The following is a 25,247-nucleotide window of genomic DNA, read 5'->3' as shown; positions in this document are numbered from 1 at the left end:
AAGAATGCAGACCCAGGGGCTTAAAACCAAAACCCACAGGCTCTTTGGCTGTGGCAACTTTAAATCTTGAATATTGTCCAGTAAACCTGCGTCTGTGATGGTCAGTGTCACTGGTCATCTGCCCTGCTAGCAAACAGCGGGCAGGGCGTGGAGAGAAGGGAACGCTCCAACTTAGGAAGGCTTTCTTTCCAATTTGCCTCTCCAACTAGGAAAAATAAGGAGCAGCCTGGCCAGAGGGGGATCAGGACCAGGCAAAGGCTCCAGAGAGTTCAAAGCAAATGAGGAGGGGGCCTTCCCACGGCTGGGGGGCCGGGACCCACCACACCCCCTCCCTTCCCCTCCCCAGCACCATCCAGCTCCCAGCAAATCACACATCCAGTCTTCCTCTCTGGGTCTGTGATTTTAGAAATTATGAACCTGGCTCTCATTTTGGGGGAGATGAAGGTGGCGGGGAAAGTGGGGACAGGGGGTCGCATGAAGGGGACACCAAACACCCAGAAAATGAGAGAGTGGGTGTGACCACAGACAGAACAGCCTGTGTCCAGTGCCTGACCGAGCCCACAGGACCCAACTGCTGTGGGCTGGGGTCGGGGAGCTGGCTCGTAGCGTCCCTCCGTGAGAAGCTGGCAGTCCACTCCTGGGAAAGGCTGCCTCGATCATCGTGGACATGCTCGGCTGAGGCCGCCTCCTCCCATGGGCGGGGTGCTGGAGAGGAGACCCCGCAGGGAGCACGCCCTGGGAGCCCTGTGGCCGCAGACCAGCGGCTCACCAGCCCTGAATGCAGCTCTAACCACCGGCGTTGGTCTAACTCTGACTCCAGACCTGCAACCCCACTGTCTTAGCTCTGGAGAGCCGTCTGGGTGGGCTCGCCCTGGGCCTTTATGGTTAACACATGTGTGAATTCCAGACCTCGATTCAAAGGCCGGCATTAACCTCACAAGCTCTGGCACTGGAGACCCACCTTTCCGTTTCTGGGGTGGAACTGCGAAGCTGCTCTTTGACTCTCCACCACAAAAAAAAAAAAAAAAAAAAAAAAAAAACCAGAAACACTATTCTGCCTTTTGATTCCTCACCCAGTGGCCACCGATTCATTCTCATTTTCCCCATGCCTCAAATCAGATCCTCACTCATCTTTCTCTACCTCCATTTATTCTTTCATGCGTTTTCTAGATTCATTCATCATCCACTTTTTCTAGAAAGTATTCACACTTCCGTGGTTGCCAACATTTCATCGCTCGGTCCCGTTTCTCCCCACACGTCCCCCACCCCCACGTGGCTGCAGGAGCTCAGAGAACACACATCTGGTTTGGATTCATTTCTGAGCCCTCAACATCTAACACAAGACAGGGCACAGAGCAGCGTCTCCTCTGCTCTTCCGTCCAGATGGAGGGGGATGTCAGCTGGATCGGACCCGCGGAACCGGTAGAAGGAAACGGAATCCCAGCAAACAGGGAACCACCCCCGATCCTAACCAGGTATCTCCAGGTCCGAGGGAAGGGCACAGGGGCCCAAATCTGGGGTCCCTGGGAGCTCTGAGCTGGGCGGGCCGTCTCCCAGCCCCTGCATCTGCCGTGGGGCCACCCCCCTACTCCGGGCAATGACTCCTTCACCTCTCCATCCCAGCACACATAAGACCCACCGTGGTTCTCATCCACGGCCCTGTGACTCGGAGTGCCAGGGGCTTCCAATAGCCACCTAAAGCAGTTTCAAAAGCACCGTGCCTCTGGTAACTAAAAAGGCTCTTGCTTGAGTGCAAGGAGCCTCTACACCAGGACGCTGTCGCCAGGTCTCCCCTGCAGGAATCCCCTGCCTGGCCTCGTCTCCTTGTTGGAAGGCAGGGCACCGCCCAGGCTCAAGCACAGCCCTTGCGCAAATCCTGGCTCTCCAGACCGTCCTCCTCTCCCCTTACCCGCCCAGCCAGCTGCTCCACCCCGCACGCAGTAGGGCTGCAGGACACACAGCGGGACTTCCTGGCCACACTGAGGATCCGTGAGTCCACCCCACTGATGCCAGTTCCCCAGACAGTGAGGGAGGCGGGGACGGCACACAGGACCCAAGGGGAAACGAGTCCCCAGGGGACCCAGAATGCTGGGGCCGGGAGACTGGAGAGACAGGGAGTGTGTGTGGGCAGGTCATGTGGCCCAGGGGCATCGCTGGGGACAAAGGTCAGGTGCCACATGTTTAGTGCCGGACCCACGAGGATGGACGAGCTGCAGGGACGGCCCCTCCTGGAGGGCACTGGACTGCAGGCCCCCCACCCCACTCCGGGCCTCATCCTTCAAGCCCCCACCCACGTTTCTTGGAGGTCACAATGAATCGACCTCACCGAACCCGCAACAGACCCTGAGTCCCCCGGCCTCAAGGAGGGTCATCTAGTGCAGTCAGCTTCACAGGAAATGGCTTAGCTGGCTCCGGAGTTCCCGGCCACTCGGGTCCTGAACCAGGCCCACAGGGTGGGTGCACCGTCCACCGCCTCGGACCCCTGTGCACGTCAAACGTGGCCCTCCCCGCACGGCTCGGGGCTCCCTTAGGAACCAGGGGGTGACCACTTTGTGCAGATGCCGGAGACAGCGGCCCTGCGTCTCACGTCCCCTCCCTCCCCCGTTTCACGCACTTCCTTCCCCCGCCTCCGGGAAGTACAGAAAAAGTGCCTTCTCTACAAAATCCTCGGCCAGTCTGAGCTTCCTCCCCCTTCCCTGCTCAAAACCAGCAACCATTTCTCTACAGAACAGGCAGATCAGAGCAAGAGAAAGCGACTGATTGAAGGGCTGGCTCCCTGCCTCCCCGGCAGTCCGCCCCCAACGCTTCTCTGTCTCCGGGGCATCCCCAGAGGGGAGGCAGGCCCCCAACCCTCCTCTGTCTCCCCGGGGAAGCGGGGGACACCCTCACTGCCTCACCTGCCCTGGGGAGGCGGGGGAGGCAGGGTGGACACCAAGGCCTCAAATTCCAACCTGAAAGAAAAAAGCAAACGCCACTCACCACTTCCTGCACACCATGTCGGAGCACATGCTCTTGGGGGTAAAAGGGGACCCCCACCCCAACACTCACAGTCTCAGCCTGCCCTGGGGAAAAATGCCTGCAGGAAGGCTGAGGTGTTGAAACAATCAAGGCAGACTAGTGAATTCAAGCCAGGTTTTCTGTCTCCACGCTGAGACGACCCACAGGGGTGGCAACTCCCCTCCGCGAGCAAGTCTTGTCTCTTACACGCGAATCTGAGGTCACCCTGAGCCCCTAGCTGCCCCCCGCCCTGCCCCCCGCCTGTCCTCGCATGCCGGAACCTCACATCCCCATCCTATCCCAGTTAACCCCAAAAGACGGGCCCATGGGAACGAGCAGGCGGCCTTTGCTTAGTCCCGACGGGAGACGAGGGCTGAGGACGCCTGGCGCCCACTCCTCACCCCCACCAAGCACCTCCGCACCATCCCTTGTCTCCAAGCGCAGAAAGCCCCCCCACCCACCGGCCCAGGACTAGCTCCTAAGCCACAACCGTAAGCCGTCATCTGCTGCTCTCGGCACAGGACACCGAAAGGGGAGACAGAACATCTCCTCGGGGCTGCCTCGGGCCCACTGGGCTCGTCAGCTCCCTCCCACCCAGGCAGACCTTGTTTGACCGCACTGCCCAGAGACCACAGTTTGGACAGATGGGAGATTGGTGGGAACCCCGTCAGATGACCGTTAGCGTTCTTCAGCAATACTTTTAACTCAGGCATGCGCGTAACGTCCTGAAGATGGAGTGATGGAGACGTAATGCTATTATGTTTCAGACGTTACTGCGCACGGCAGACCGTACAGTGCAGGCGTCACTTTTACACCCACCGGGAAACCAAGAACTTCGTGGGACTCACTTTATTGTGATGGTATTTGCTTCACTGCGATGGTCTGGAACCAAACCCGCAGTAACTCTGAGGTCTGCCTGTCGCCTCGAATTGGCTGAGTTTCCTGCAACACAGAGGAAAGTCTTGGTCACGGTCAGGCCGGGTGATGGGCCGAGAAAGGCCAGCAGGAGTCTGGGCAGTCCCCATCTGCCCCTCAGAAATGTGGGTTCGGCAGGGACATCATCCCGTCTTCAGGAAGTGGAACCCGCTGGACGATCAGGCCCCAAACTCGTGCCATCTCCCACCACGGTGCATGAGGACGGGGGACCCATGCCCAGCCTGGCTTCTGCTGGAACACAGTGTCCCTCCAGCTCCGGGGCCCCCACACATCCCCCCGGGATGCCCAGGAGCTGGCTCCTACGGGAGGTGGGGGGCCAACGGAGATGCTGACAGACGCCCTCTGAGTCGCCAGGCCTCGTCTCTGGAATTAGCCCCAGTCCCTCCATTCCGTTTTGGTGTGGACCGAAAATGCCCCAGTATCCCCTGGCTTTGACCAAATGTGGTAAAGGTTGGACCGCATCTGGGACCCTGGGTCAGGACTCTGCCCGTGAAAACCCAGTGCTGCTCTTCTTGGGGGCTGGACGGAGGTGGGCGGGACAGACTGCAGGAGAGACGGCACTACGGGCACCCTCCCCCGCCCTGCTACTTGCTGCGCGTGTGACGACTTAGCCTCCACTTCTCGGTCCGCCAGTGGGAAAGAGAAATTCACTAACAACCTCAAACTCCAAGGGCCACTCCGGACAACGCCCGGAGGGGCTGGGTACGATGCCCACCACTTATTCCCTCTTTTCCTGCTAAGAGGGGTCCATCCGCAGCCAGAAGAGTCTGGGAGACCACGGTGGGAGACCCTTCATAGACAGCAGAAAGATAACATCACAGTTTCTGAGGAAGTTGGGCTGTTTTCATCAAAATGAACAAGTTTCAACTATTTATTCCTGAAGTTTGAGAAAAGCAAACCCTGTTTCTGTCTATGAATGCCACGGTCAATCAGTATTAGACAGACAGGGCTGGGTCTGCCCCTTCCTCCCGGGAAGCCAGGACTTTGGGGTGACTCCCGGTCCCTGGGCACCCTCAAATTCGGTGAGGCCACAAGGAAGCGGGAACAGCCTGGCCCCAGCAAAGCCTGTTCTCAGAGAGGGCGAACGGTGAAGTCCTCAGATCTGTATTTCAGCATTCGTGCTCCCCAGCCTTGACGTAATCTCTGCTTCACCCAAGTCAGGCCCCAAGAAGTTTCCAGCACGTGAATAACACATTTCCGGGAAATAACATCGCTGGTTGTAACTCAGAAAAAAGAAACAGCAAAACCTCCATCCACACCTGGAGAGCAAGAACGGCGTCCACCTGAGGGGCAGAGCCCTCAGCCACCACCTGGCCAGGAACCCTCACACCTGGACCCCTGCACCAGGACCCCCTCACCTGGTCCCCCACACCTGGTCCCTCGCACCTAGACCCCCTCACCTGGTCCCCTGTATCTGGACCCCCGCACCTGGACGCCCTCACCTGGTCCCCTGTATCTGGACCCCCGCACCTGGACCCCTGCACCTGTCCCCCACAGCTCCCAGTCCCAGGGCATGGTCTGGGATCAGCCCCTCCCTCGCTCGCAATGGGCAGTCTCTGTGTCAGTTCCCAAGCATCCTGAAAGATCAGTCAGGTTGCATTTATCACTTTAAAAGCTCAAGGTTAAAAGCGCTTTTATAACGTTTAATTTTGTTAAGTTTCGGAGGGAAGGGCATAGCTCAGTGGGGGAGCGCGTGCTTAGCATGCAGGAAGTCCAGGGTTCAGTCCCCAGCACCTCCATTAAAGAAAAAAGAAATAAAACTTAAAGTGAAAGGTAACGTTTCTAACTTAAAAGCACAGCCCTGATGAGGCTGCCACAGCAGGTCCCCGCGGCCCGGCCCCGCCCCGCTCCGGTCCCAGCAAAGGACACGCGGGCCAGGGCTGAGGGCGGCTCTCCCCGTCCGTCCGCCCCGACCAGGCCAGGCGGGACACACGCGCGGCTGGCGGGCCAGGGGCTGTAAATCAATTAAGGCAGACGCCAGGTTTTAAGGCCACACCCGGCAGTCACGCCTGGGCTGGGCCTTGGAGCTTGGGGCCTCCTATCTGCCGCCCTTTGACCCCTGACTAGCTGACCGACAGTGATTCACAGCGCCACCCTCCACCCACCCAGCCATCGCCCACGGCTCGCTGCGTGGGAGGGGCAGAGCTGACGAAGAGGAAGGTGGGCCCAGTGGTGAGGGGCGCTGGGCGCCGGGGCTGAGGTGGGACCTGGAGAAAACGGGGAGTCAGAGACCTACAAGCAAGGTGGGGGCCAGAGGGGAGGTGGGTGGGGCCAGAGGTGGGTGGGCGGGGCAGAAGTGGAGGTGGGCAGGGACAGAGGTTAGGTGGGAGGGGGCAGAAGTGAGGTGGAAGGGGACAGAGGTGGGGACAGAGGAGGAGGTGGACGGGGCCAGAGGTGGGGTGGGCGGGGACAGAGGTAGGTGGGAGGGGGCAGAAGTGAGGTGGAAGGGGACAGAGGTGGGGACAGAGGAGGAGGTGGACGGGGCCAGAGGTGGGGTGGGCGGGGACAGAGGTGGGTGGGAGGGGATGGACCTCCTGTTACCAAACAGGCCAGCAGAGAGGGGTGGAGCGCATAGACCAGAACCCTGGTGGTGGTGGGGGTAGGGGGGCAGCAGGAAGCATGGAGGCCCACTCCAAGGGGCTGAGGACCACCGAATCTGGCTGGGAAATAAGAGAATGAACCATTGTGGTTGAGAATGAGGCCCTGCTTGGGGCCAGGACCTTCACAGTCATCTGCACTTGCTGGAGGACTGAGGGTTCAGATCTTAGGTGGCTGACATGCTGTTGCTGCAATCTTGGGGTGGCATGGGGCGGGTGGGGTGGACCCCATAAGCAGCCGGTCAGCAGCTCTCCAGTCTCCTCGGCTGCGAGCAGGGGTCTCAGGGACCACTGACTGCTCCACCAGCTGGCCGGGTCCACACTGTGCCCCCGCCGTGCGTGCGGTCGAGAAGGCCAGGGTCAGGCACACAAGCCCAGGTCAGTGTCCCTCCGGGAGACCCCGTAAGGGACGCTGCCACCCACCCCCCTCCCCAGTTGGCACCACGGGCGCGGGGCTGGGCCGTGCACACCCACACTCGGAGCAGTGTGCTCCTGATAAACCAAGTACATAAGGACATCTTTTATTTTTTTCCCCTCAAAGGAGGTCGTGGGGATTGAACCTAGGATGTCACGCACGCTAAGCAGACGCTGTACCACCCTCAGCCCCATATGGACATCCTGACCCTTTACCGGTCCAGGAGCAGGATAGCAGGGCCCTGAGGGAGAAACGCACACAGTCCGCATCTCTTTCTGTAAAACGCACTGACAAGGTGCGACCCCCGGCCAGGAAGGCAGCCTAAGGCAGTGCGCACACAAGCAGGTCCAGACCTAGTCGGTCCATCACCCGAGTCTGCACAACGGGGGAAACGAAAGGGCTCTCACACCCGACACATGCCTCAGGCTGGCACTAGCACGCAGAGTCCGGAATACTCCGCCCTCCTGAAAAAGGGCGGTCAGGCCCGTGTCCCTTGACAGGAAACAGCCATGATGACGAGGAAAGGCACAAAAGAATCTACATTTCCATCCCTCCCGCCAGGTCTTCCCCACTCCAGAGGCATCAGGTGTCCCCAGGGAGCGCTGGTCCGGGGTGTCGGCCCCCAGGTTCATTCCCAGCGGAGGAGGGGGTCACTCACTCCACAGAGGGACACTAGGCGTCAGCGTCCTGGGCCGTGTGGACACCAGGACACCTCCCTGAGACGCCTGGCCCCTCACGGAGACGCCTCTTTGCAGGGCCCTGGCTTCTCTTCCTCAACAAACTTGCGATTACCAGGGGGAAAGAGGGGCTGGAGGGACAGATCAGGAGTCTGGGATTAACAGAAACACACTCCTATATATAAACTAGATAAAGAAGGAACTACATTCAGTATCTTGTAATAACCTATAATGGAAAAGAACCTGAAAAAAAAAGGTATGTATGTCTGCATACGTATAACTGAATCACTTTGCTGTACACCTGAAACTAACATTGCAAATCTACTACACTTCAATCAAAAATAAGAATTAAAAGATTTTTTTAAAGGTAATCTCTTTTGAGATGGAATAAACAACAAAAACAACAACAAACAAAGCACGAATCATAGAATCTCCCAGAGAAAGTCTACAAACTGGAAGGATGCCTGTTTTGGGAGGTCGGAGTAGGAGCCAGGCCCCCGAGACATCTCCTGTCTGTCAGGTCCATCCCATCGGTCAGTCCTGAGCCTGGGGACCACTCCCGCCCTCATCACTGGGGCCCCAGCGACCGCCCCCTGCAGACGGGGCAACCCTTCCTGCCCAGAGGGCAGAAGTGCTTCCAATTTCAGAGCCCTGGGTGGGTTCCCAACATAAAAGGGGACGGGAATTTGCTGTCCCGAGGGTGGCAGGCCACGGCAGGCCCAGGGCACCGGGGATCAAAGCGGCTGGGCCACCGCCAGGTAATCCCCGCCAAGAATGCTTCCTCGGCTCACACTGTGTTCTTTTCTTTTCTTTTCTTTTCTTAGCCAGGGGCAAAAAGAAAAACTCCGTCTGCGCCCCTCCTCCCAGGATAACCTGATACTCCAGGTACTCACGCGGAGCCCCACACCCTGGCCCTCGGGCGCTCCCAGACCCTGGCAGCCCGCCTTCCTCCCAAAGGCCCCGCCAGCCCAGACTTCAGGGAGCCCCACCAAGGGGCGGGAAGGACGCAGGATTTTCATTCCAAGGGCGCAGCGTCGGTGCCCACCTTCGCCTTCACCTGCTGGCAAATCTCCAGTTTCCTCCCTAGAAAAACTGGGACGGAACCACCGCAGCCCCGCGCACTCAGCGGGAATGGGCCAGGCAGGTGGCCGGTGCAGAGGGGCTGGCCTCGCCCACGGTCCTACCACCCTGTCCCGCAGTGCCCGCTCGGGGTCCCCTCTGGGGTGTCCCTCTGTGCATGCCCACAGGAAAACCCGGCTCTGACACCAGACGGACCTCCTCAGCCCACGGGGTTGGAGGGGCCTCTGCAGGACCTCAGGGAGCCGGACCCCGCAGGGGAAAGCCAGCTGAAACCTCCGGGAACCCAAAAACACCTCCCCGCAGCGGGGGGCAGAAGCAAATGCACAACTTCCATCCACACAGGTCGCTCGCCGCACCCTTCGAGGCCCAAACTGCGTGCATCCCCAGATAAACACGAGACGCTGGGGACCCACGCTCAGATTTATGTTAACGGGTAGACGTCCCCCAGGGACGGCGGGAAAAGCATCCTGACACTTGCCACCGCTGAGCTCCAGCACCTCCTGGTGCAGCTCAGATCCAGGGTCACACACAGGGTGGAGACCCTGAGGAGGGACAGGGGGTGCACGGATGCCCTGCCTGCTGGGAGGCGGAAGGAAGAGCTGACCTCTTTGTGAGCACCGTGACCTCAAGGCCATGACCCCTGACCCGCCCTCAACACCCCATCACAGGGGCTCTGAAGGCTGTTCCCCACCCAATCTACCTCTGCCCGCCCTGCCTCCACCCAGGCCCTCCCGCCCTCCCCAAGCATCCTCAACTAGAGAGGAGGGAGCTGCAGGGGGGATGGAGGAGAGGCCATACTATAGGTCTGTGCTCACCAAGGAGGACAGGGGGGTAGATAAGGAGCTCTGGATTAGCACACACACACTGCTGTGTATAAAACAGACAAGCAACAAGGACCTACTGTCGAGCACAGGGAACTACATTCAATACCTTGTAATAACCTATGATGGAAAAGGATATAAAAAAAATATGTAACTGAATCACTTTGCTGTACACCTGAAATTAACACAATTTTGCAAATCAACTACACTTCAATTAAAAGAGAGAGAGAGAGGAGGGCCAGAGAAGTGTGGGGCTGTGCCGGGATCCTGATTCTAACGCACCTACTGGAAATTCATTTTGAAGGATCAGGGAAATCTGAAGACAGCACAGCACCTGGGCGGGGAGGCCAAGGAATACCGCCACCCCTCCTGGTGTCTGTGACGTCCAGAGCGCACACAGCAAGCGTGCAGGGAGAAAAGACCCCTTGGCTTCACGGTCATCGAGGTTGTCATCACAGGAGGGGAGGACAGGGGCAGACGGGGGAGCAAAGTCTGGATAAATATTCAGTCTGGCTGCTGGGTTCCAGGACATTCCTTCCACTTTGGGAGACGTTGGAAAATGTCCACAATAAAATGTTTCTTGAAAGGAAGGAAGCCCTAACGTGCACAAGGACAACACAGCCTCGGGTCTGTGTGGACCTCAAGCTCAGACCCTCCTACAGCATCATGACAGGTCTGGGGTTCCCCACGTTAGAGATCTAGTAATAGTGACCATCACCCCATTTTATAGCTGGGCAAACTGAGGCCAGGGTGATGAGGACCCGTTTCATGGGATTCAGGTGATGTCACAGAACCATCACGTCACCACCATGAGGGAACAGGCAAAGGGGTCAGCTCCTCGGCCAGGACGTGTGGGCTGGGTGGGCAGCCGCCTCCCCAGGCGGCCCACATACAGGGGTCCAGCCTCTCACTCCCCAGAGCCCAAGCTGCCAGAGAAGTCCCGTCCGTGCTGGGGACCAGAGGACAATCACACCTGTCCCTCTGGCCATCTCCTGAGTAAGTAAACGGGAACCTGACCCACAGGACAAACGTGGATCAACCTTACAGTGTCCTTGAGATGGTTAATCACAGTGGCAGGGCTCACGAAGTAACCGCTCGGAAGAGCTAGGAGTCTCGAGGCCCAAAATCCCAAGAACACGTGGTCTCCTCTCACCACCTCCCCCAGCAGGGGAGCGACACTGAGGCACTGGGAAGTTTAAATAACATCTCCACTCACTGAATAACCACAACAAATGTTTACCATCCGAGGATCCGGGCCCCGGAGTCCGAGGGAGCCTTGGGGACACCTCCTTGCCCCTGAGAGAACAGCTGATGACTCAGCCTCCACCTGACTCTCCTCTTCCTTCTAACTCGCTGGTGGCAGAGGGGCCGCACCAGGAGCCCCTGGATCCTGTCCAGGGCAGCATCCTCTCTGCCCCAAAAGCCAGGACATCCAGACATCCCTGGATCCGCCCTGCCCGCCGGAGACACCGTGCAAGCTATACAAGCACTTTTCCAATTTCTAGGAGCTACATTTTGAGAAGAAACAGGTGCTAGCAATTTTAATGATGTACTTTATTTAACCCAATGGATCCAAAGGGTTACTGTTTCACCATGCGATCAATCAACCTGAAAATTATTCAGGAGGCAGTTTACCATTTTTTGTTTGTACTGTCTTCTGAATCTTGTGGGCACATGATGTGCTGTCAGCACATCTGAGTTTGGACACTAAATTTTCAAATTAAAGGGAAAAGCAGTTCTAGCCAAACAATAAAGTCATGTTCAATGGGAAAGGAGCATTACGCTGCTACAGCGTTTAAATTCAAGGGAGTTACAGTGAACAAGGCTGTTCGGAATTCCCTTCCCCAGGCACGCGGCCGGCACCTCCATCTGGGACGGGCAGCTCCCAGCTCCTGAGAGCACTGCCCCACGCCTGGCACACCTGCTCCCTCCTTGTCCTCAGGCGGAAAGGAAGCAGCAGGCATGCTCCCTGCAGGGACTTAGGACTGAGCAGCGTTGGAGCAGCTGCCATCCAGTCCCTGGGGGTGTTGGCACCCCCACACCTTGACCCAGGTGCCTCCAGGGGAAGCCAGCGTGGGAACACATGGTTGGCGGGCACAGGAGAGGGGACTGGGATAGACCTGAATGTCTTCTCCGTCCTGCAGAACCTGCAAGTTCATTCTCCTGCAGTTCAAGGGCAACATTCTAGCATTTCATCCTTAAGCCTACTTTGGGCACGTGGCGAGGATACTCATCCCTTGGAATGCTCCTTTTACAAACCCACACTTTGTCACAATGCCCTTGGCCACCGTGAGGTTGTTAAAGAGACCATGTCGGTCATACCACGTGACCGAGGACAGTGCCGAGATGCCACAGAGGCGTTTCCCGCCAGATCCAGCCTTAGAAACATCTCTTCTCTTTGGAATAACTTGTTTCTGTTGTCTGTGTTTCTTGAATGTATTTATTTTTATCCTCTGGACACAATGAAACAATTAAAAACTGTTTCTCCTATCGAACTGGCTGCCAGGAAGCTCACAGCTAAATCACCTGGGAGCCAGGATCTTATGGTTAAAACCCACTGGACGCTAACTTGCCATGGGCCTCACAGGCTTCTCGGATGTGTATTTCCTCTCTGTCATGCATTTTTTTTTGGAATACTTAATCCTGATATATAGACATATACACACACACTTACTTCTGCATGCTTTTCAAGTCACTTGGGGAATTTGGCAAGGCACTGTCATGAAAATAAGTTTAAATTCAGTGGGTTTACAACATGCAATGGGAGATTTCAGGAATGAACACAACAAGCACCTTTATGTCTGGTCAAGAGGGATCTGTCTGGATGTCCCAGGCTCCCATGGGCCGCCCCGCGAGGGTCCCGCCCAGGACAGCCGCGTGAGCGCGCCACGTTCCTGCACAACAAGGCGGCGGACCCGGGCCAGAGGACCAGCCCCTGCTGAGTCACCCAGTTCCAGGTTTATTCTATTTCTAGATCACCGGGAGCCGAAACCGTCCTCGCAAACCTCCCAGGCTACTGCCCCGCTCACCGACAAGGAGACAGACACTTCGGAGCGGGGTCACACAGTAGCGCCTCCGCGATCTCGGCGCACACACCTCCCTCGGGAGGAGGGAGGCCACGCCCCAGCCTCTGCGCACCGTCCAGGCTCCACCCCTGGGTCCCTGGGGCGCCTGCCCAGAGGGCTGCGGCTGACCGTGCGGCCACGGAGCGAGTGGTCCTGGGCGGGAGACCCGGACCCGTCAGGGAAGCGGTGCTGGGCACGCACGTCACCCCGGCCCCGATGTTCAGAGAAGCAAGGGCGGACCCGGGAGTGGGGTGAAGCCTGGAGGGCGAACCCCAGCGAGGAGCCCGGGGCAGACACGGGCCGTGGGGACCGCGCGCGCGCGCAAGGGGAGGTCTGACCTCCGGGAGGCCTTCCTTTCACGGCCCCTCAGATGGATTTTCTTGGAGTGGACAGGGGACCACGTGGTGACTGTGCCTGAGCGCGCGCCCCCACGCACACGCTCGCCCCCCACTGTTGCGCCCCAATGCACAACCCCACGCTTGCCCCCCCAGGCACAACCCCCATGATTGCGCCCCGATGCATGACCCCACGCTCCCCCCCACGCACACACACTCACCCCCACCCAAGCCCCCCACGCTCGACCCCACGCAAGTCCCGGGGTCCGAAGGAGCTGTTTGACCACCCAGGGGGGCACCCAGGACGCTCGGCCAGCAGAGGGACAGGCCAGCGGCCAGAACCTTCCCCCGACCCCGACCCTGCACCTGGCCCCGACCCCGAGACCACGAGAAATAGACCTTGTTGCTTTAAACCACTACGCACGGGGCGGTTTTTGTCACAACAGACACACTGAGCGGCCCACGCGGCCACGCCTGGGGACGGGTCGAGGCTCACAGGGCCCCGGGCCACATGCAGCAGCGGGCGTGAAGGGTCAGTCCCCGTGCCCCTCAGCCTCCAAGGGGGCCGAGCAGAGCGGGCCAGTCTGGGCCGAGCGCCTCGGGAGCTGAAGTCGGCCCACTTCCCCCCATTGGGGCTCTCAGGGCATCATTTACAATTATTTAAAAATATTCCAGGAAGCTGAATTAGAATTGTCTGCTCAGTGGTGGACAGACGCCTGGACTCCAGCACCCTTCATCCTGGCCACGTGTCTGCTGCTGAGGTCAGGTCCCTTGGTGGGGACACCCCCCGCCCTGTCCCACACCTCTGCAATCCTCCAATGCAGCGACAAAGATTCAGATAATGCAGGCTGTGGATGTCCTGTGAGGGCACCCCCACCAACCCCATGGTCCTCGGGGCCCACCCCATCCCACGGCGTCAGGACCCCCACACCCCCATGGTCCTCGGGACCCACCCCATCCCACGGCGTCAGGACCACCCACACCCCCATGGTCCTCGGGACCCACCCCCATCCCACTGTGCCAGGAACCCCACAACCCCAGGGTCCTCAAGACCCCCCCATTTCGCTGTGCCAGGATCCCCCACAACCCCGTGTTCCTCATGCCCCCCCACCATCCCACAGTGTCAGGACCCCCACAACCCCCTCATGACCCCACAATCCCGTGGTCCCAGGACCCCCACAACCCCATGGTCCTCATGACCCCACCATCCCACGGTCCCAGGACCCCCACACCCCCCTGGTCCTCGGGACCCACCCCCACCATGCGGCTCTGCCCTGTCCAAGCTGAGAGAACAGTCTTTTCAGAGGCTCTTCCTTCAGAGTTCAGGAGGGTTAACAAGATTCAGGACACCACTGGCTGCCCGAGAGCAAGGAGGAAGGGCGGGCGGAGTGAACAGAGGAAGAAACAGAGGAGCTCCCCTCTGACAGGCCTCGCACACAGTCAGTAACGCATGTCGGGCCCACCTCTGCCCCCTCGGGCGCCCACCTTCTCTTACCAGCTGACCGGCCCACACCACGTCTCACTCATCCGAGAGTCACTGGGGTTCCCCGTCCATCGCTGGGAACAGAACCACATCGTGGAAGCGGAAGCAGGTGACGGAGGTCCCGTGCCCACGGCCTCGTGTTCAGCCCGCGCCAAGGCCAGATGCGGCTGGCCGCTGAAGTGGCCGCTGGCCATTCAGGGCGGGACGGATCGCTCCCCCGATGAAGGGAGAGCTTGTGGCCGCCACACAAAGGCCCACTCTCCCCACCGCCCCTCCCGGTGCCCCTCCGAACGCCCGCTGGGTGCTTCCAGGCACCGAGTGGGCCACGCCGCGCATCCAAACCTCTCTCCAAAACTAGGCCATCTTTCAAAAATGCATTCAGTCCCCCAGAAAGAATCTGTGGACCTCATCTGGGCAGCCCGGGCGGAAGGCGGAGCAGTGGGGGAGGCAGCGCTCTTCCCAGCGCGAGCCTGTCAGATGCGCCGCGTTTTCACAGGAACAGAACTCTCATTTAAACGTCGGACAAGCGATGACACACTGCTGGTCTAGCACCGAGTGGGAATCCACTCTGACAGAGGGACAAAGGCAATCATTCTTGCCATTTTGCAGTGTGGACTTCAAGGCAGCCCCACCGCACGCTCTGTCCAGAAAGAAGGTTCTTTTGTGCGACCAGGATAATCAAGTAACAGCGTTGTCATCCCTGCTTTGGTCCGGGGAGTCCCAGCAGACATCAGCCATCAACTTCCAGTGATAGGACAACCTGAAACGTGGCTGTCTCCCAAGGAGGTTAACAGTGGGCTGGGTTCTCACGTCGGGAAGATGTGCATCGCAAAGCAAAACCCCAAGGAAGAAGGAAACAGTGGCCCCTGAAAAAATTACTGAACTATATGCCAGGACTTCCCTCCTCTTCTCGTAAAGAGTCCGCTTCTCGAAGGTTCCCGCTCCGGTGCAGAACTGCTTCCTCCCACTGGGAGTCTTCGGGGTGGGGGCGGCGCCGGTGCCAAGGCCACGCAGCTATCTCGGACCTCCTCCCAAAGCCCCGTCACATGAAGAGACGGGAAGCCCTGGTCCTTGTCCTTGGGAGAGCTCAGATTTTAGGGAGGAGAGATAAACAAAACAGACACAACGCAGTCCCAGAGCCGGTCAGAAGACAGGGGACTGGCCCCCTGGGCTTCAGGAAGGGCCTGTGATGGTCAGGGTCCCGCCCAGACCCTGCAGAGGACGTGGGCCTCCGTGGGAAGAGCTGGGAGGTGGGGGCGGGGGCGGCCACAGCCCCACCGCCTCCCCAGGCGGTCTGCGTCGGGGAGGCGGGCGGGCCAGCACGGGGCCACACGGAGAGGCAGGACCCCGGCCACTGCGTGACTGCAGAGAAAACAGGCAGGACCACGCCGTCTCCAGCAGTACCAGGGGACCCGGAGAAGCTGAGGGCCTGAAAGCGCGCAGGTCTGACAGCAGACAGGACGCGTCAGGAGGCCAAATGGACGGAAGGCGGTAAACCCAGGGGTCCGGGGAGAGCGGACGAGAAAGGCCACTGGGGACCCACAGCCTTTGTCAGATCCAGCCCGTTCGTCCAACTCATCTTGGCAGCAAAAGCAGAAAGCTGAGCCCGTCTGAACCCCAACGGGACGTGATGAGTTCAGAGATGAGTTCAGCCCCGGCAGGACCTAGCTGGACCCTGGCCCACATTCCTGGTCACCAGGGCTGGCAGAGCCGAGGTCAGCATCACAGCCGCTCGGGGCACGTCACGCCACCAGCAGGGAGTTGGCCGGCCACAGAGGGCGGTGCCAGCCCTGCCCCCACCCCGCCCCGCCCCGCGCCTGGTGAGGACCTGACCCCATCCACCAGGATGGGGCCCCTCGGGGCAGGACCGCAGCCTGGACAGAGGGGCTGTGTCCCTCCACCTCCCCGGGCCGGAGGCTGAGCAGACCTCCCCACGGGGTACACACAAAATCAAGGAGGCCGGAGCTGAGGGCAGCTGTCACCTTCTGAAAGATGCAGCTCTGGGGAGAACCACTCCCTCACAAAAAGCCAGCCCGGGGCTGAGAGCTCCTGCAGGAGGTCCCCGCTCTCCAGGGCTACGAGCCGTCCCTGGGGACAACTGGGAAGACAAGGCCGAACTCTGGGGACGCTGAGGACGGGATGCAGGTCTGGGAAAGCCGCCCACGTGAAGAAGGGCACACATGGCGCTCCTCACGCAGAGCTGTCTGTTATAAAGACCGAGCCGGGAAGAGGGAGAGCGTCGCGGCTTTGTAAGGCTGAGAATTTGCAAAACGGGAGCCTTCTGGAAACGCATCAACACCATTCAAGTCATGGCGGCGTCTCGAGCTAAGAAGGAAAATGTGCTCAGAGTGGCTGGCGCTCACAGATGACCTATATCTTGGGTGACTCCCGTTTACCTGGGGGCGGGAAGGGATAAAGGTGAAAATCTTCACCGGCCTAATCTGGTTAAAACTGCAGCCTAGCAGGGTGCAGATGGAAAGTTCTCTGGGGCACACGCGGAGCCGCCAGGGCTGCTCTGGGACTCGGGGTGCACCTGCTGTCCCCGCGTTTGGAAAACGGAGCCTGGGTGTTGCCGACGGCTCTCCAGGCCTCCACCCACCCTTCCTTAGGACAGTGGTCCCAGGCTCGCCTGCCAGCAAGGGGGCGGCACCCCACCTGCAGGTGCCCCCACCCCCCACCGCTCCTGGCCAGCCCCCAAGCCAGACTTCACGAGGCCTCGTGCCAAGAACTGCCCTTCATGGGGGGGCCTTATGGTGGGGGGGCCCCGTGGTCTGGCGGGCTCAGCCCTCCTTCTCCAAGAGCTGGGTGCGCACACACCCCATCCCACCACTGGGTGTGCCTCTCGCTCAGGACCACCGGATCTTCATGGCTGTAACACCCTCAGGCTTCACAATTCTCCAACCACGCAGTGCAGCAAACAGTCCCTCCTTTGTGGTCTGCGTTCCCGCACATCCGTGGCAGCCCCCAACCTCGCCTAGCTCAGGCTCCCACGGCCTGGTGTGGCCCGCAGGTCTGCAACCCCCGAGGGTGTCTTCTGACTCCTCTGCCCACCCCCTGACCCCCCTCTCCAGGAACAGACCAGGTGGCTCCCGCCCAAGGCCTCCACCCTCACGGACCCTCCACCCAGGGTCCCCCTCGGCTCCTTCAGCCCAACGTCCCCTTCCAGCACAGCAGCAGCAGACCACCCTGGAGAGTGCCCGCGGCCCAGGGCCTGGCGCAGAGAGACGCCATAGATCCAGGACAGTGTGAGGACATCCGCCCCTTCCAGTCCTCCAGTGCCCGACCCGTCCCGCAAATGCCCACGCTGGAAAAGATGCCAGGAATTCAGGTCCAGCGTGTTCCAGCGCCGGGGGGAGAGCCTGCTGGTTGGCATTCCTGGCTGGAGATTGTGAACACATTCTTGGAGGGTAAAAATTAACCAGCATCCATCCACCCGGCTGGGCCTCGGGCCCTGCAGGCTGCTCGGGCCACTCGGAAGAGCCGCCCGCGTTCCCCCCGCGGGCCGCCGCCATCGCCAGTTCACCAGGCCAGGCCAGAGCAGGGATCTGCCCCATCCCGGAGGAGACCCGGGTAATCGCTCTCAGACATCCCTGGTTCTGGCCTGCAGGGCCCAGACTGAACCATTTATCCAAATTAAAACCATTCTGCAGAAACCAAATCGACCCTTTTAATTGAAAATAAAACCAAACAACCCAAAGGCTCTCTCTCTCTCTTTTTTTTTTTAATGAAAGACATTCCTTCTGCTTTCTCATTCCATTAATCACTGAGTTTACACAATCTGTCAAAACAGCTTGGTAAGAAGTCTCTGCCTTTCCGGCAGGCCTGGTTTTTACACAGCGGGCGCCAGCATGGCCGGGGGTGCGGGGGCCCTGGGTAAGCCCCCAGAGGACTCAGCGAGCACGCTGTTTCTCCACTGCACTCAGACCGCACGTTTCAAGGGGCTGCCAAAAGCCTATGTTCCCTTCTGGGTCTACACCCCAAAGAACTGAGAGCAGAGACCCAAACAGACGTGCATTCCTCCACGTTTAGAGCAACGTTATTCAAAATGGCCAAAGGGTGGAAACCAGCCCAAGTGTCCCTGAGGAAAAATGGAGAAACAAAACGTGGTCCATCCGTACACGGGAGCATCACTCAGCCTTAAAAAGGAAGGGAATGCTGACCCAGCCTACAGCAGGGCTGAGACCTGAGGTCATTATGGTAAGTGAAATTAGCCAATCACTTAAAAAAATATATATATATCGTGCCATTCCACCTTCATAAGGCACCTAGAGTCGTCAGATCCATAGAAACTGAAAGCAGATGGTGGGCAACCGGGGCTGGGGAAGCGGGTGGGGACAGAGTGTTTAATGCGGACAGAGTTTCAGTTTTGCAAGATGAAAAGAATTCTGCGGTTGGACAGTGGTGACGGTTTCACAATACGAGTGTCCTAATGCCACTGAACGGTACCCTTGGAAACGGTTATGTTGCGTTATGTGAAGTTTACCATCAAAAACAGTTTGTGTTCTTTGACCTCGAGACTCAGAAGTCCTTTCAAGAACATGACTGGCCGGAAACTTGACCAAGGATCTCCATGCAAAGGTGCACACAGGCTGCATGTGACCGGGGACAAGCGGCCCCCACTCACCGCCCTGCACATCTACACACTGGGGCGTGGCACGCTCATCACCCCGCATGTGTGCGGAGTGAGCTACACGCGGGGAGATGTGCATTAGAATGTGGGACACCACATAATACACAGGACGCCCCCGGGGAACAGGAGAGGCACCGACGTACACCGCACACAAGGGTGACCACAGAGCCTTCTGGGGGCAACAGGAGGACATGTTTCCTGAGCTCATAACATTTCTCTCTTTTTCCAAGTCTGCAGCAAACGCATTACAGAAAAATGATTTTGTGGGAAAAGGGTCAAGAGATAATTCAGGCAGCAAAGTCATGTCCATGACCTGTGAACCTTATCCCACCCACTGAGCAACAGAGGTGACAGATGTCCCCTCCTGTCCTGGGTCAGGACGAGAGAAAAGGCCGGCCTGACCAGCTGAGAGCCCGGCCCCCAGCCCCGGGGAGGCAAGCTGCTCCGTCCTCCACCCTGGCCACTGGGCTCCTCAGATCTTCCCAGAGAAGATAAACTGGAAACGCACCTGCCCAAGATCATCAACAAACTCTTGTGTCCCCATCACCTCCTCCGGTAGCACAAAGACTAGTCCCCTGGGGGGTCACACAGCTTCTGAGGCCACAGCTGGAGCCGCTGGGGCTGTGACAAGGTGGCAGGACTAGAGCCGGCAAGCTGGAGTTACACCGGGGGGTGGGGTGGGGGCGCCGTCCCCAGGCTGCAGGTGGGGAAGCCCAGGGCGGTCCCGGGACAAAGGGCGCCTTCAGCCCAGGTCTGGCCGCCAGGGCCGGGCTCCCTCCTTCCAGCGCTGCCTGCACCATACCTTTGATGTGCTTCCAAAATCCCCAGTGGTGCGGGGCTGAGCGCTCAGGAAACCTCTGGGAGAGGTGATGGATTACGAGGGGAGGGGGACGCCAGGCCGAGTCAATGGGGCCCCTTTGTCCCTGCGGCCCGTCGGGGAGGCCGGTGTACAGAACGCAGACGCCCCGGCTAATGGCCCAGCCTGGCCCCGGGGCGATGCGCTCGGCCAGATGTGGGCCGCTCCCCCGCGTCTGTCTCGTCCGGCTCCACCGTGAGTGAGAAGCAACACAAAGCAGCTGTGTCCAGGGTAACGGGCCAGTGATTCCTGAATCCTCGGGGGTGAGCCCATCGACTCCCCAGTGCCCAGGGTCGGGGAGAGCCAGGCCTCCGCCCCGTCCCTAGAATCCCGGCTTGCTTCCCCGGAGCATCTGTCTTATCAAACCTCAGGGGCAGCTTTTCATGCTCATCTCCAGCTTCGGAAAACCTGCACTCCAGATGTACCAGGTCACAGCCCGACGCTGCCACCAGGAACACGACCAAAGGACGAGAACTTTGCCCACCTGGAGGGGCCCCTGGACTGCCAGCTGGAGTGAGGACCCCTCCAGGTGTCCTCTCAGCCTCCAGAACAGGGCCGGGCCTGTACAGGGCATGCTGGGCACGAGCATCACTCCCCAGGGGAAGAGGAAGGGGAAGGCAGGCGGCTCGCCATGTGCCAGAATTAGAGCTCAGGGAGGAAGGAAGGGGAGGCAAGGCGCGGGGCCCACGGAAGCAGCTGCAGGGGAACCCTGGCCAGCTGTGGACATCGGGGCTCCAGCCAGCTCTGAGCCTTCACTGGGCGCTCAAGGAGAGGTGATGCGGGCGGGGTACCATGGAGATCCCGGGTCTTGGGAGGAAGTCCCAGCATTGCAGACGGGCCTGGGTTCCCCTCCAGGACCCCGCCCAGCCCCGCACCCGTCCACTCACAGGCTCAGGCCCCCGGCACGCAGATAGACCTGGAGAGATCTGTCTTCCAGCCAGCCCCGACACAGGCCGGTGACTTCAGCTCGCCGGGTATAGTGCCCATTCCAGAAAACAGAGACAAAAATCTCAGCTTGCGAGGCTGGGTGACAATCTATCTGATCACAAGACAGCAAGCACCCCAGGGTGTCGTGGGGAACCGCGCCATCATAAGCAGCCATCACTCTTGCCAGGTTACTAGGCTGGGAGCAGGAGGGGTGCGTGCACAGGGCTCCCAGGGCCTCCTGCCGGTGCGTTCACACAGCTTTCTCTCCCGGAGTTGGCGGCTCTGGGGACAGGCTTCCTGGCACGGTCAGGGAGCGCTGCCCCTGAGGGAATTACCCCATCACTGACACGGACTCCTTAAACATAAATTGTTCATTAATTTAGCCCATTTGGGACAAAACACATTAGTACCAGAACACTGCCTTCTGCTTTAAAAAATTAACGTAACTCTTTTAAAATGTCCAGGGGGACATTGTGATAACCATCCTCCGTTCAGGGGCACAGTGGGGCGCAGTGGCTGTTCTGACAGGTCCTAACCTGGCCTCCGGTGGCGGCCATCCTCACCTTCTCTGGCCTCCTCCCTCCCCAGCTGGGGTCTGGGATGTCAGGTGGGGACCATCCGGCAGGACTGAGCCAGGGCCAGGCACTCAGTGGAGACCCCGACTGCACAGAGCAAGAGATGTCCCCGCAGGAGGGTCCAGCTCGGGGACTTAGCAGACCCGGCTGACCGTCACTGGAATGGGGGGGCGGTCACCAAACACATTCCTGATACGCAGAGCGCCATCATTTGCAGACACCAGGAGACCCCAGTTTTCGGCTTTTATGGGAAAGGGCCAGCCATCAAGGACATAACCATTCCTCACCTGGGCTCACCCACAACTGCGGAGTGTCGGCCCGTCCTGAGGACGCAACACACCGGAAGATAGATGCAGAATGCCTCCTGCACCCGAGAGGGGTTAACTCGAGTTCAGCAGCATCTGACGCAGGCGCTTTTTACTGTGTTAAAAGCAGGGAGGCAGCATGGAAAAACACGACGGAAAAACACGTCCTTGCCATTGGACAGTCGGGGTTTAAATACCAGCTGCACATGGACTCCTCTGGGAAGATGGGGCGACGCGCAAACACACACACACACACACACACACACACACACACACGCAGGCTTAGCTGTGAGGGTTCAGAGAAGCGTCCCTGCTCCAGCAGATAGAATCGTGCCCAGAATCGAGACAATAAGACGATTTTTAACATTGTTGCTACATGGCAGGAACAGGTGGTAGCTCTGAGTTATTAACAAAGTGCCCCCAACCGGCCAGACCTCTTATTCTGGATCAAAAGAGATCATTGCAAAGGATGGGGGGGGGGGGCAGAGCCGGCTCTAGGTCACTGATGACCCCACGCTTACCGCGACGCTTACCGCGACCGACAGGGAGGAGGCTGGGGTCCAGGGTGTGCGAACCACTGGGCCCCCAACCCCACCCCAGCCGCTGCTGCCAGCCGGCCCTTCAAACCCAACCACAAAGCAATGAAGCATCTGATGCACTGGGCGGCTGGTATACACAGTAACTTTCTGCCTGCTGGAAGCTGGCTGTTGTTCTTGCAGGAACGCCCTGCGCCTCCCCTTACGGGAGATGGGTGGGGAGTGAGGGGGACAAAAGCCTCTCCCCCAGCACGCGGGAAGTCTGTGCCAGGCTGACCCTGGAGAAGGGACACAGCAGGCACGGAGAGCCAGAGGACCGGGTGTGATCCAGCCCTGACAGTCCTGCACGTTAGCAAACTCATTTGTGAGTTTGGGGCTTACACAAGCTGCCACTGCCCGGGGGGGCGGGGTTCTGAAATCCTCCCCTCTCGGCCGCTCCTCTCATTTTCTTGCTTTTTTTGCCTTCTCCCTAACCATTTTTATCCGACCAGCAATATCTCCCCCAGCCCAGGAACGTACTTTGACCCCGTGACCTTTAGCTCCCAGGGTCACCATTTGCAAATAGCCCCAAGAGGTGCCAATGCTACACTCTGCAGAAGCCAAGTCAATTTGCATCCCGGAGCTGAGCGCACGCGGTTCCCTGAGGCTACTGCTTCTTCCGTCTTCCCCAAGGTTTGTAAAAAAAAAGCCATTCGTCTGCCGCCCTGATCACTTTGGCACCTCGGCTGAGGAATCTGCTGTCAGACAAGCAGCCACCTGACAGTCGGACAAGCAGGAGCCGCTTTGGGGGCCCTGGAACCTCATGGCCCTGGCGTTTCATCGCCCCTGGGCAAGAGCCGTAGCCTCTCTTGGCCTCGGGTCGCATGTCTGTAAAACGGGGCAAGAATCCCGCCCCGGGGCTGTTGCTGGGGTGGGTGCACGCAGTGAATGCCCGTGACGCGTTTAGCACAAGAAAGCCCTCAGTAAGCACTCGCTGTTACTTGTGTCTCTGAGGTCAGTTACACTGTAACACTGCAAAGTGAGACCACTATGACTTTGTCTCCGAGGTCAGGAGCCTGGCTTCCTGCCAGTTCCCACACGGCCAGCTCCCCTCACCCCCTGCAGGCCGGCCCCCTCCACCCTCCAGCGGCGGAGGCGCCCCGGCCCCTCCAAGGCCTCGGCACAGAAATGCCTTTCTTAATACCTGTTGATTGATTTGCAAATATAACCCCCAGGCCCGCAAGAGGGGAGAACCGCTGCGCAAGGACACACAAATCTTTCAGAAGAGAAAGAACTAAAACACTTGAAAAAGAATCACGTGCACAGACCAAATACACTGAAATGCCAAACGGGTCAGTTCTGCAGGGCGATGCAGTACTGTCCGTGCAAAGTCATTTTCACACCCACACTTTCAGGCCATTTAAAGGGTCCTCCACGATCCTGCCTTCCTATCAGAGTGACAATGGGGAGAAACGCTGCCCTGAGATCAAAGTGTGTGAGGGGCGTGGCCCCTCCCGGGGAGGGGGGGGGCTTCTAGGTGGGCAGTGACCTCCCCAAGCAGTGGTCTCTGCGGGTCCCACAGCTTGAGGGCTTTTTTTTAATCATGTTGAAGAGTGGGGCTCACTCGCCTGCAGCGTCTTAAGAATTCGGGTGGAGCTCCTCACCCCTTTCCCGCCAGACTTTCAGATCGCTCCAAGCAGACGACCCGGGCTCACTCCCCAGGCTCCGGGCAGGGACCCCAGCGGCGTCCAGCGGGCCCCGGACCCTCCCTCTTCCCTCCTGTCAGCGGGAGCAAGGCGCGCCAGCGGGCACGTGCCGCAGGTGGCCCCGGCCCCGGGCGCCCCCCGCCCGGTCCCCGCTCCTCCCGAAGTTCCAAGGAAGCGCCGAGGGGCGCGCTGCCTCGCGCCAACACAGGGAAAGGGAAAGAGACGGGCGCGCCGGAAAGCCTGTTTGCGAAGGGCGGGGAGGAGGGTCCTCAGCCTCAGCTCGCCGCCCTGGAGTCTCGGGACCCGTCCTGGAGAGCGAAGTCCACCCGGGCGCCGCCGCCACCAAGCCGCTCCGGCGCCGCCGGCCCCTGATGCAGCCGGCCCGGCTGCGCCCCTGCGCCCCCGTCCCCTCGGCCCAGTCCCCGGACTCCGGGCCCCGTCCTCGCGCCTCTGTCCGCGGACCCTGGGCCCCGTCCCCGCGCCGCAGCTGCGTCCGCGCGCCCCCAGACCCTGTCCCTGAACCCTGGCCGAGCCCGCCCGCGCCTCCGTCCCCGCGCCCCCGCTCCCGCGTCCCCGGACCCGGGTCGAGCTCTCGTCTCCGCGCGCCCCGACCCCCTGCCGGCGCCCAGGGCGCAGACGCCGGCTCCGGACGCGAAACAAAGAGGTCGGCGGCGCAGGCCCCTCCGGTACCTGGGCGAGCGGCGCGGTCCCGCGGGGCGATGGCCGCTCAAGCAGGGCGCCGAGCAGCGCGGGCGGCGCGCGGGCGGGCCCGTCCTCCTGGCTCTCGGCCGCGCCCGCCGCAGGGCCCCCTCGAGGCGGCGCGGGCAATCGCCGCCGCCGCGCCCGGCCCCGGTCACCTGGCCTCAGCGCCCTCGCCCGGCGGCGCGTTCCCGGCGCTCCCGCGGCCCCGGCGCCCCTGCGACCCCCCGCCTGGGCCAGGTGGGGCCAGGAACGCCGCGGCGCATTGGGCAGCCCAGGCTCAAAGTGCTCCCGGGGCCGGCGGGGCCCGGGCGGGCACGAGGGGTCCCGGTTGCTGCACAGCTGGGTCACAGATTCGTTCGTTCACTCGGGCCCGTAGAACGTGAGACCTGCCGCCGGCCTATAGCCTACATGTCGGGGGGGGGGGGGGGGCGTGCAGATGGAAAGCATGGCGGAGGAAGCCCGGGTGCTGTGGGAGGCCCTGGAAGGTCCGGCCGATGGAGGGAGGGGATCAGGGAAGACCTTCGAAGTCACATGACTTCTGAGAAGGAGCGGGGGGGACATGAGCAAGGTTAGGCAGGTCGGGGACAGCCGGGAAAGAAGGACCGAGGCAGGGGGACGCTCAGAG

General features: G+C 60.0%; 1 protein-coding gene across 3 annotated transcripts in view; it reads right to left on the bottom strand.

Annotated features, from left to right (window-relative positions):
- The window catches only part of TNS3 (tensin 3), a 151,067-nt gene extending 126,320 nt beyond the window's left edge, over positions 1–24,747 (bottom strand). Inside the window, exons 1-2 of one of the 3 annotated variants that reach the window (XM_032476345.1) lie at positions 24,611–24,747; positions 3,846–3,939 (exon numbers count right to left, since the gene is read on the bottom strand). The gene's annotated coding sequence lies outside the window, so the exon portion shown is untranslated. Of the gene's footprint in view, positions 1–3,845; positions 3,940–24,610 lie in introns of those variants that run through there. The other 2 variants (XM_032476344.1, XM_032476348.1) reach the window with 2 other exon arrangements.
- Positions 24,748–25,247: the final 500 nt, after the last annotated feature.

Source organism: Camelus ferus, unplaced genomic scaffold (genome assembly GCF_009834535.1).
Source record: "Camelus ferus isolate YT-003-E unplaced genomic scaffold, BCGSAC_Cfer_1.0 contig385, whole genome shotgun sequence".
In the NCBI taxonomy this organism is placed as follows: domain Eukaryota; kingdom Metazoa; phylum Chordata; class Mammalia; order Artiodactyla; family Camelidae; genus Camelus; species Camelus ferus.
The sequence above is the reverse complement of the archived record's forward strand: the minus strand, read 5'-3'. Positions and strand labels throughout refer to the sequence as shown.